This window comes from Euprymna scolopes, chromosome 11 (assembly GCF_053919585.1).
Source record: "Euprymna scolopes isolate OS-2025 chromosome 11, ASM5391958v1, whole genome shotgun sequence".
Lineage (NCBI taxonomy): Eukaryota > Metazoa > Mollusca > Cephalopoda > Sepiida > Sepiolidae > Euprymna > Euprymna scolopes.
The window spans coordinates 68,962,234-68,971,883 of record NC_136492.1 but is presented as its reverse complement, the minus strand read 5'-3'; the positions used below and the strand labels follow the sequence as shown (position 1 = coordinate 68,971,883).

At 32.8% G+C, this 9,650-nt stretch overlaps 1 pseudogene; it reads left to right on the top strand.

Annotated features, from left to right (window-relative positions):
* Window positions 1-1,089: 1,089 nt before the first annotated feature.
* On the top strand, window positions 1,090-1,226 carry LOC145288357 (U2 spliceosomal RNA; annotated as a pseudogene).
* The last annotated feature ends 8,424 nt before the right edge of the window (window positions 1,227-9,650 follow it).

Here is a 9,650-nt window from a genome sequence, read left to right as displayed (position 1 = left end):
TGTGTCTTACTCAAATGCCACCGGAAGTGACACCGAAGAGCGTACATGTCCTCCCACCAAGACTCTCTGACTCGACACCGTCATTTGTACATATTGTAAATATACCTTTTCTTTAATACACTTATTATTGCGTTATCTTGTTGTTTGCGTCTTCATTGTATTTCCTTACTAATTATTGTTCAACCTTGCAACCACAACAATTAATATGAGAGACTTCTTAATTTTTCGTTACGTGTGTTTTTCTTTTCCGTACAAGGGACACTATTCTACTTAAGAAGACAACTGTATGATCTCCTTTGCATATTATAACCATGCATTTTAACTGTACTAATTAATGGTTATATTCCACTAATTTAATTCCTTTACCTTTCACTCCTCTTCATACTTATTTTTTATTTTTATCTATTTATTTTATTATTGATTTAAACCGGGAAATATATATATATATATATAAATATATAGACATATATATATATATATATATATATATATATATATATATATATATATAACGGCTAAATACAGACCAAAAAGCATGATGAATTTAAAAAATAAATAATGAAAATAAAGGTTAGCTAACCAGGTTTCGTTCCTCACTTATCAAAGCTAAATCGAGGAAAATACGATTTAGAGTCCACAAAGTGAATGAGGTATTGTGGTAAATGTTGCCAGTCAAGAGTAAAGTCGCCAAAGACTCCATTTTCACTGTAGTAACAAAGACCCTGCAACACCCCCCACCTGGATCTTAAAGCGCCTTGTGCCTAAATTTGTTTTGTAAATTTGAATTTTGCTTTTAATTTATTTTAATTTGACATTGAATTATTTTGATTGTAATTTTCATTTTCACGAAATAACTTATATATCAAGATCAAAGTGTAGTATCTTTCCAGCAGATACTGCAAGCAAAGACCATATGTGGGAGCAGCCCCACATATAAGACCTTGGTCAATGTAGGGGCAACCCTTCATACCAATTGTCGCTATCTAGCTCCCCTACTCCCCAGGGAGTTGGTCCCCATTTCCCCTTAACTCCTCACATTAAAAATCGGCCTTGTGCCTAATTAGCTCGGTAGGGGAGCAAATAAATACAGCTTTTTCTTGGCCTTTTGGCTAAGATCAAAGTGTAGTATCTGTTCTTACTACATGCTGTACTTATGTTTATAACTTTCTGATATACCGTGGGGGATCACTTTCCTGTATTAATTTAATGTAAAATGATCACCCACTTTACAACCAGTCAGTCTCAAAGCCATTCAAGTCATTCTCCAGATCATTCAAGTTGTTTTTGAAAAATTCCAGTCATTTTTAAGCATTCAAGTCATTCTTAAGGTCATTCAATTTATCCTTAAGTTCATTAAAGTCATTCTAAGTCATTTACTTTTTATTTATTTAAGTCATTTCAGCCAATTTTTCGGTTATTTTAGTTTATATTTAAGAATTTCATGTCAATCCTACATTCACGCATTCATTCATTACACGAGAGCACACGACTAATGGCTATCGGCCTTGTTTTTTGTTGAAAAATATATTTTAGAATTTCCTGAGAAAGCCACTCACAATTTACTGTTACTCTAAGACAAACGTTAACAACTGATGATACTGTAGACCTTTAATCATGAATAATATTATTCCTTTATAAAGCTTATCATTTTCAATTACACTAACATACTCCTCACCAGGAAATTCTGTTCTTTTTAAAGTACATGTCATCAACTAAAAGTGATTGTGACTTTACTACTGTAATTGATCCTAGACCACCTCTTAAAATTTATTTAATAAAAATAAGACTGTAAATGAAACTTCTCCAGAAGTAATTTATGAGGTTACCTTGATGTATAGCGCAGTAGTAAAGCATAACATATTAGGTCTGCAGAAATTGCAGGACAAACCTTGACACCTCGAAAGCATGTGGACTCGATCTCATCCCGGCTGTGCTATAAAAATAAATGCTCCGTCGAGGTTGCTCCAGTTCTCTCCAAACTTTACAACAAATGTCTTAACAAATCTTGCTTTCCTGACTGCTGGAAAATTGCTTTTGTGGTACATGTTTTTAAGAATTCTGGCGAAAGAACTGACTCATAAAATTATCGCCTAATTAGCCTCCTCCCGCTTTTTGCCAAAATATTTGAGTCCTTAATTAACCAAGCTTTAGTCCATCACCTTACAGCTGCTAAACTTGTCACTGCTGAATAATACTAAAACATAATTTTGTGATGTCATTCATGTTGTATCTTTTGGAGGGGAGTGTGCTGTGATTTCGTTCTCCCCTATAGCACCGCATTCATCGGCATTGTATTATACACATCACTAAGTCGGATACATTATCACAATAAACCCCCCTTATATGTGTTGTAACCAGGCGTTCTGCTATTGTTGCCATCCGTTTGCATCGCTTAAGAATTGAACGAGGAAAAGATTATTTTAAACTAGACAACGTGTCAAAATACACCACAGCATCACTTTTGATTTATGTATTTTCTATAGTGTGTTGCGAGTAACTCAAGATGAAGCCAACAATAAGCAGAGTTGATGATTCTGTTTCGGAGTGGGAGCAATCGATCCTGTCCTCTCTCAGTTCGTAACAATACAGCCCCTTATATAAGTAATGTATGATGTTTTCTTGATGTGTAGTGCAGTAGTAAGTTACAAACCAAAAGGCTGTCCTGTAGTTTCTGCAGACCTAATATGTTATAAGTTACCAGAACAAAGAGAAAAACGAAAAATAGAAAAGAAAAAGATAGGCAATACACGGACTATAATTCCATCTTCCAATAAGGAAGACGACATAATTATTTTAAAAAATACGAGTAATTTACCCATATGATTTAAATATTTAAATTAAAAAAGTAACCTACAAGATTCCAAAAATGTAGGTCGATTATATCCAAATTTGCCTCAGTACGGTATTAGAGATAGAACTTATGTTAATGGAAACAATAGAGAATCCGCTATTTCATGCGAGGATTGTTTTTAGTAAAACAAAGGATATTATAATTACCCAAATTTCTGAGTCTTTCAATTATATTCAAAATAATTCCTTAATCAAACAAAACAAAAAAAAGTTTTGAAAGAAATAACATCTAAAATATTATTACAACCGGATACGATATATACGAAAGATTATTTAATTCAATGGTATGAATCTGTTCTGACTATAATCGACACTAAATTATATAAGCCACCTGTGGAGGGTATAAAAATAAACCTACAAATGTATGTGTAGTTTTGTATGAAAATAAAGATTTGGTTATATAAATTTATCTAAAATATTAAATAATCAAAAAACCAAACAATTACAATCAAATGAGCTACAGAAAAAGAGCAACAACCAATAGTTACATATAAACTAGGACCAACCATACTTAATAAGGTGTTCAATTATTAAAAAAAAAAACGTAGAACATATTAACATAATAAATCTCACCTGTCTGTTTAAATGTATGTACGTATGTATGTGTATATGTATGTATGTATGTATGTATGTATGTATGTATGCCTAAAACTTTCGACACAGGCGACGGATTTTCACAAGATCAGTATCGTTTTGAAGCTCGACCATTCGAACGACAAATATCGAAAAATTAGCTAAAAACATTAATGGCTTCACCCTAAACTGGACACTTTTCTACAAGAAGGGGGTTCGCTTTTTTCGCCGATATTTTCGAAAGTCATCTCCTCTTTTTGAATGACTAGCCTTAATTTAAACCTACGTCATTTCCGGTTTGACGATGGGCGCAACAGCGAAGACGTCAGGGTTTTTTTACGTGTTTTGCCTCCTTCGCGGTACGGGTTTGAGCCTGCCTGCCTACTACCATTTTGTTTGTTTTTTATGCTCAACACACACCTCCAAACACCCGGGCAACGCCGAGCAACCAGGCTAGTATTAATATAAATGATAATATTGTAAATAATCCAGAATGTGAATGTAATTCCTCTGCTTTCTGTAATAACGAGATAAAACAGTTAATTACAAGTAATCTAAAGATAGTAAAAATATTCTAAATTAAAAATACGCCTTTGTAAAGGTTCAAATTATAGAGAACCTAAATTCCTAAATTACACTAAATGCGTTAAAGAAGTAACTAAAGCACTAGAAAGTTTTATTATGTTTATGGTAAATAAATATAAATTAGTAGTCTACGTTTGATGCATGGAAAAATAATATACTTGAATTCGTAAATAAAAAGGTTAAACGTATGAAAAAACAAATTAATCTTCTTCTTAAAAATTTAGAAACACTAGAGGAACTTAAAATACTTCAAGGTAAGTTTGTAATAGTTCCTATTGATAAAACAGCAAATAATATAGCTTTTATATGTAAGAAATATTATATAAAACATTTATTGTTAGAAGTAGGAATTACATGTAACGTTTCAGATACCTATAAAGTATGTAATATTAATTTAGATACCATTATTCTGAATAATAGCATCATCAGTGAAAAAGTAGGACTAAAGTTAGAGGAAAAAAATAAAGTACATCCATGTATGTATTGGATACCTAAAATGCACAAAAATCCAGTTAACGTTAGCTTTATTGTAGACTCAAAGACGTGCATTTCTAAACTTTTAAGTAAAGCTATATCTGAAATATTTAAATTAATTATAAATCAAATAATTAATTTCCACCAGAAAAGAAAATTCTGTAGTAATATTAACCTATTTGGGGTGGTAACTAATTCACACTCAGTAAAAGAACAATTAGATAACAAATTCCAGGATAGCAAACTCTGTAGCGACTTATGATTTTAGTACGTTGTATACTAAAATTCTACATGAAAAACTTATAAAAGAATTAAACAATAATGTAGCTCTAGCTTTTGAAGGTGGTAAAGGTAAATATATAGAGTTTTCAAACTCTAAAGCTTTCTGCTGGTGTAAAAATAAAAACAGCAAAACTAGTGTTTCCAAAGGTGTTTAAAATCCTTATAAGTCATCTGACTAAAGAAAGTTATTTTCAAACAGGAAATAAAATATTAAGCAAAACTATAGGCATCCGAATAGGATTAGATCCTGCACCATTTTGGGAAAATCTGTATTTACATAGACTTGAGTATATATATATATATATATATATATATATATATATATATATATATATATATATATATATATATATATATATATATGGGTAGTTATTTTTGTGTATATCCGTTAGAAGCGTTGAGTGAAATGTGAAGAATAAAACATGTATAAATATATTTAAAGCCAAAACTGCAACGCGAATTCTTTTATAAAATAAACAGATGTTTATTTTTAAAGAAATATATTTCGGAGTAAGACTCCTTTATCAATCTTTTTTTCTCTCTCTTCTTCCTCGACATGATGCAGTGGAAGATAGTTCGATGAAGAGTCCACGTGATGTTGTTAACTACGGGGTTTTGTGAAGCCGGATAGGTGACGGATAGGTGACGCGAAATATATTTCTTTAAAAATAAACACCTGTTTATTTATTAAAAAAAAATCGCGTTGCAGTTTTGGCTTCAAATGTATTTATACATGTTTTATTCTTCACACACACACACACACACACACACATACACACACACACACACACACACACATATATATATATATATATATATATATATATATATATATATATATATATATATATATATATATATATACTAGCGAAAGTACCCGTCGTACAGAAAATGGACTCTGATTTATGAAAGTATGATAGCTTATGAAAACGAAGGGTTGTAAAGAGATAGCTTCGAATTTGGGGGTATCAAAACCAAAGCAAAATATGATGAAAGTAAAAATAATATAGATAAACCCTATAATTTATTATACCATAGCTGTTCACACTGGAACGCTTATCACAATATTCTGTGGATCTATATTAAAAAAAACCTTGTTAAACTTTGTGACATTCTATGGAGGTCAGGCGCGAACGAACACCCCATAATGTTATTATATCATATTTCTTCAAACTGAAACATAATTATCAAAGTATACTTACGCAGATAGATATGAAAAGTCTTTATTAAAGTCTGTGCCTATTTCCATTATATGGGGGCCAGCTGCGAACGCAGACCCCACAATTTTATTATACCATCCCTATTTAAGTTAAAACATACTTATCAAAGTATTATTATGTACATCTATATCAAAAACACTTGTAAACGTTTTTTTTTTTTAATTTTAAAATTTTTTTTTCATACTTTGCGGACAAGGCGCGTACGCAGATCCCACAATTTTAATGAATCATCATTATGCCAGATCAAGCATACCCATACCTGTGTCTCGATACATTTTCTATCATTATATGTGATCAGTTTTCTATAATAGTCAACCATATAGGAGCCTATTCGTGACCAGACACACAGACGTTCAGCTTTATATTATATATCTATATATATAAAAGCGAAAATGTATGTATGTATGTATGTATGTGTGTGTGTGTGTGCATGTTTGTATGTCTGCTAAAAACTTTTGACAGACAGAACAAAAATTCACAACCTTGGTCTTATATGAAAGCCCCACCCTCCGGACGACAAATATTGAATTTTGGGCCCGAAAGGTCCAATCTAAGTTACTCAGCTGACCCTTTTTCTACGGGGGGGGCAAAAAAAGTGACATTTTAACGCTATTTATACGTAACTAGCGAGGGGTACCCGGCGTTGCCCGGGTGTTTGGAGGTGTGTGTGGAAACTCCGAAGGGGGGGGGGGGTAAAAAAAAGTAAGTATGAGAATCGAACCCGAATCGTTGAGGCAAAGTTGTAAATTAAAGTGTGAAAAAAAAACGTGCGACGTTAACACTTGCCCCATCGCGACATGCTAACGGAAACACGTTTGAATTTATTTAATTACTTGGATTTAGCAGGTGTCCGTTTTAATGAGTTAATGAGGTCAAGTTTGACTGCGGGATTTCATTTACTGCTGAACGCTTCCCCCCCCCAAGATGTTATAGGAAAAAGACTAACCCACATGCGGCGAGCGACAAATGTTGAATATTTATCTTTCCGAAATCGAGCAAATTAAATAGACAGGCGAGCTTCATTGTTAACTGTGAGATATTACGATTTATATTTGATATAAAAAGTTTTAAAAAATTGTGAAGCGAGCGACCGCTTCTCTGAAAAAAAGCCTTTTGCAGACATACAGAAAAAGCGAACACACATACATGATGATTGCAACGTCTTGTCAGTCGAGTGCCACTCCCTCAGACAATGAAAATTCATGAGCCCGAAAATGACATATAGTCCTGCCGGTGAATTCACATGCTCAAGCCGATATGACACTGAAGACGGTCATTGGTATACATATATATATATACACGCACGCACACATACATATGTACACATATCACACACATATATACATGCATACATACACAATACACATTACGCACACATACATATACATATACACACATGCAAACATACACAAGACGGCCATTGGTATACATACATATAAATACATACATGCATACATACATACATGTCTATAAGCATACGCTCATATATACCCATATACATACACAATGCATAATACACAAACATACATATACATACCCACATGCATGCATACACATATACATACATATACATCCACATATACACACATATGCAAATACATACACACATATACTTACACATACATATGCACATATATATACATACACTTACCTACATATACATACACATACATATATACGCATTCATACACATACACACATACATGCACATATACACATACATATACATACACACATGCATACATACACATACACATATATGCATATGCACACATGTATGCATACAAACATATATAAATGTATATACATACACACACACAAACATATATACACACAGACACACATACATACATATACACATAGATATAAATACATATAAACACACATGTACATATATAAATCTGCACACACACATACATGTATAAATATACATACACATATACATACATAGATACATATAATGATGGCAGATTAATTGTTACATGCATCCAGCATTTCAGGCGTACACACGTCACAGTTTTTTTATCGCTACAGGACTTTCTGGGTTTTTTTTTTATAGACAAATGCCTGAGGGAGTATCTATACAAAGATGATGTTACAGAGTTTTAGCTTTGTACGACAGCTAAATCTCTCTCTCTGTTCTAAATGTTGACATCCAGCAACAAGCAAGAGCAAGATAGCCAGCAACAAGTCAAACTGCAGAGCAGCTTAATGCGGGTACTAGTCTCCCGCTATGTTTTTTGGGTTTTTTTAATCAGAGATCCGCTTCTCCCAGAGGGGCTGCCCTCACCACGCCCCACGGGAGCCCTCTCCATCCCACACACACATGGAAATGAACACATGCATACATACAGATGTATGCCAACATACATATACATGTGCACACACATGCAAACATACACACATAGTAGCACACAAATACGCATATGCATACATATGCATATACATACGTACACATAATACACATTCCAAAAGTCTTAAATACTCAATGATCAGGACGCCCATGATGGTGACGGGCACGATTAAAAAAAAAATGACACGGATTTACATCTTGTTCTTATTTTTACAAAAAAGTTTCGCTATAAGACTATCACTTTTGAAGTAGAAAATGATGATGAAATGGACAAATTCACACATTATTTCTCAAATAAAATCGATGACGAGTCAAATGTAAACACAGTCCAACCGACATATATTAAAGACGCTTACTCTCTTTTTTTATACATACATACATACATTTTCGCTTTTATATATATATAGATTAATTAATAAACGCTGAGTCATGTCACGTGACCTTGACGTAAGCAAACTTTAATGACGGTCTGTATATGACAACATTGATTATAATAAGAGTCTTTTTATCGGTAAAAAGGCGACTATCATACACATCAAAATATAAACTTTCACGTTATGAAAACGTCACCAAAGTTATTAGCAGGTTAAAAATAGTTAGATACGATAGTTAAATGAAAAATAACACGCCAAAAATGTGAAGTAAAAAAAAATACGCTTAAAAAAATATTAACGATCGCTGTTTTTACAAAAAAAAACAAAGCCATACGCCATTTTCTTTTTGAGTAACACTCTTTAGAGTAAGGAAGACGAAGAGAGAGAGAGAGAGGGAGATATATAGATAGAGAGAGAGACACACACACAAACAGAGAGATAAAGAGAGAGAGAAAGAGAGCGAGAGAGACAGAAAGACAGAGAGAGAGAGAGAGAGATGTCTAGACAGGAAACGAAATACGTAATTTAATAAACGCTAAACGCTGAGTTATAAAAAATGTTAAGTAAAAAAAAAAATACGCTTAAAATAATATTAACGACCGATGTTTTTATAAACGCTAAACGCTGAGCCATAAAAAATGTTAAGTAAAAAAAAAATACACTTAAAATAATATTAACGATCGATGTTTTTATAGACGCTAAACGTTGAGCCATAAAAAAATGTTAAGTAAAAAAAAAATATGCTTAAAAAAATATTAACGATCGATGTTTTTATTAAAAAAAAAACGAAACCATACTTCATTTTCTTTTTTAGTATCACTCTTTAGAGTAAGGAAGACGAAGAGAGAAGGGTAGATAGAGACAGACACACACACACAACGAGAGAGAGATAGAGATAGAGAGAGAGAGAGAGAGAGAGAGAGAGATGTCTAGACAGGA